Raw genomic sequence first — 3,550 nt, 5'->3', positions numbered from 1 at the left:
TGCGAATTTCTTACATCCAAATTTCGGTCAGCGTTTACAACATATAAGTATTAACGTATAAATCATAAGAATTCTACTGAACTCTCGAAACATAGATTCCCTTACAAAATATTCTACTAAAAAAAAAAAATGCTCGATAAGCCCAGGGCTTGAAATAAATTTCAAAATTGGATTTTAAATATCGGCAAAAATCGTTCAAAATAATGTGAAATCGCCATCGGTTTTTAATGATATTCAAATTTCATATTGAAATCAAAAAACATTGAATCGATCGTTTATACCGAAATAATAATCGTTTTATAATTTGTATGTATAAAGGAATTTCAAATTTTAAAAAAATGTGGGCATATGGGTGCAACTGACTTCGAGTGGGTCACTGAGATGGAGGTGTTAAATTTGTATTCAATTATAGGAATATCGTTGTATTCGAAAAACAATTCTGACCGGAGACGTCTGAGAGCCTAAAGAATATTTCATGACATGTTCTATGATGTTGCTATTAAAGTAACTTATTTTAGTATAACGTTAGGTGTATGACTGTTATTGAAAACATTTTTTTAATATTTATTTTTATTATTATAATTATCAATACCCATTGCATATTCCTTTCATATCATAATATTCATATTAGCTTCTGAAGGAATACTTGTACCTTTTAATAAAACAGTGTGCATAGGCAATAGCTTAAAATTGATGTAAATATTTTGAAAAAAGCGCGTACGTGCATGTCACTCTGATCTACAGAATGTTACAAGAGGGCCACGGTAATGGGTGGTGTTGATTTTGAATTCAATGATATAAAATAAACGTATTAAAAAAATAATTCTTAGCAAAGATAGCTGTCAGCCAATAATATTACTTAGTAATTAAGTATACTTGATTATGCTATTGGAATTAAAGAATTTTATTTTAAAATTGGCACTACAGTAGATTAAATTATTTTGGTCAAAATATTACATTTGGAAAGTCATGGTGTAAGATATAATAGTATACTCTAAAAGTTTCAAGTAGGTAAACACTAATTATATTTTTAAATCGCAAAAACATAACTAAAATCATTATTCTTAATTACATTTTAATAATGTGTAATTTTGTAAAAACTAAAACATAAAATGACTATAAAAAAATACCATATTAATAATTTTTGTAAATTTTTTGGGTACTTACAGGATTATCTGCTTGTGGGCAACATTGTTTTAAATGTTTGATCCTTAGCTATAATAGTTGAATATTTTATAAATATTTACCAACAACATGATATGTACAATTTCAATTTTGTTAAATTTTGGAAAAATTTAACTTTAAATTCTTCATAAAACAAAATCTTAAACCATGTACCTACCCACCTACTTACTTTTTCACAACATAATAATCTAAGTGAATACAAAATACTTTTTGTATTCTCTCAACCTAATCACAGATAAGGACTCAATTTTTCGATCTAATGCAATTTCATAGGACGGGTTAAATACGATTTTTTTTTATAACTCAAAGTAGCTCTCTATTTTTGGATAAAAATATTCTTTTGAAAAACGACCATCAAGTTATTGAAAAAACTTAAGGTTATTCGATTTTGAGTCACAACAAAATAAGAAAATCACAACATGAGAAATCGAGTGTATATTCTGTGTTGTAAATATTTGTACTTCAAACGCTCACAAAATTGTTATTTGACGTTTCATTAGACACTTTTTCTTTATTAAGGTATTCAAACTTAAAAGGAATCTCAACGTGTTCAGTTTTAAAATCTTAGACATTAAATGAAAAATGCTTATGCATTTCTAACTCAATATAATTTGCGATTTTTCATAATTCTTATGAAACTTGTCAAAACTCATAGTTTAAAAACTCATAATTTGTATACACGTTTATTTACCAACCATGTTTTACGTTTTTTAATTTCGAACATACCTATCTAAATTTAATGATTACGTTTTCAAACGCATATATATTTATAGATTTGTACTATTTTAGTCTAAACTGTGATCATATGAACTTCTTTATTTAAGAATCGAAGTTGAGTATTTCACAAAGATTAAGAACAATACAAAATACTATAAGCGCTAATTGCCAAACTGTAAAATCAAAATGATCTATACAAAAATTAATTAATAAAAATGAACTCATCATGTTATTTTAACAGCGTGTGAAAATTTATTTAACTTATAGAATAATTATTATTTTGTGAGGTAACCCTGTAGACAATCTATAGTATGATGTATTTGAGTGGAAAATGTTAATTTAGTAGTAAGCCAATTCCGCAAGCTACGTGCTAAATTTACGTGCTCGGATATTTATTTGATGTATTGTAAATAAACTATTGTCGTAATATTACTACGATCACACCACGCCACTGCCCCACTTTAAATCGGTCGGTGGCAGTGTATATAAAGGTTTCCAAGATCTCGATTCCGGCATAACATATCCTTTTGTGCAGAACTATTATTTGGTGAGTACGAAACGAGAGTAACATTGTTTCATGTCGATATCAAATTTATAATATTTTTTTCCATTTACAGTTTCCACTTTAATCCTCAAAAACCAACCACCAAAAACCAAAAATGGGCGCAGAAAAAGTATCCATGAATATCGTCGTCGTCGGACAAGTCCAATCTGCCAAGGCCATCAAATCGGTCGCCAAAGCCACCCCAGCAACCAGCCAATTGATGGTAAGTTAAATAGATTAAAGACTTTGTTAAATTTTAAAATCTAAACATGTTTGAAAATATAAACCAACTATAAAAATATAACACATTTCATCAGACAAATTGAATGACTTAAGTATTTTTACGATTAATATTAACACTAATTTATTGATTATATTATGTGCAAATAAAACTATAAAAGCAATCTTTTAAAAACATTTTGTTTGCATGAAAATCTAGTTTCAATAAAAAACAATTTAATTTGCAATTAAGTACAACGCTTATGTATTTATATTTCATGGTTGAATTACTAAACTAAATTTGAAATACGTAATCACACAATTATCATTAATAAATGATTTGTTTGCAAAATAATAAACAATGATACACATTATTAATTATCAATATTAATTGTTAGCAAAGTTGATGTTTAGTGTTTTGTATTCTAAAAGTATGCAGATTTATATTTTTGTATGAAATTATTCATTAATTAATTCGTTGAAATTTATAACATTATGTCATTGTTAGAAATTAATTAATACGAATTTTTCTTCATAGGTAGCAACATATTATACTATATTATTCTCTCATAATACATTTTAATCTATTACGCCAGTAAAAGAAATGTATGATAAATTATTTTATATTTTATAATTTTAATTTTTAATTTTATTTGCTTGAATATATATTTTTTCAATTTTGCTTTTTTTTTATTGCATCGTAAAATATGATTATAGTTGTTTGAAATGTTTGAATACAAATTCTATAAATGATTAAGTTAATTTTATTTTTTCAGAACTGTTAATTCATGAAGTCCATACATTGCAAAACTCAAAAATGCCATAGCCCAAACAGTACAATAATATGTAATTCATATTTGTGTTGACACCTAAAAATAAATCAGT

General features: G+C 26.3%; 1 long non-coding RNA gene across 1 annotated transcript; it reads left to right on the top strand.

The window, feature by feature from the left end:
- Positions 1-2,317: 2,317 nt before the first annotated feature.
- Positions 2,318-3,535, top strand: LOC111031165. The gene is made up of 3 exons (XR_002604170.1): positions 2,318-2,449; positions 2,520-2,669; positions 3,442-3,535. It is a non-coding gene; the product is annotated as an uncharacterized LOC111031165 (long non-coding RNA).
- Positions 3,536-3,550: the final 15 nt, after the last annotated feature.

This window comes from Myzus persicae, unplaced genomic scaffold (assembly GCF_001856785.1).
Source record: "Myzus persicae strain clone G006 unplaced genomic scaffold, MPER_G0061.0, whole genome shotgun sequence".
NCBI lineage: Eukaryota > Metazoa > Arthropoda > Insecta > Hemiptera > Aphididae > Myzus > Myzus persicae.
This window is presented reverse-complemented; position numbering and strand designations above follow the sequence as displayed.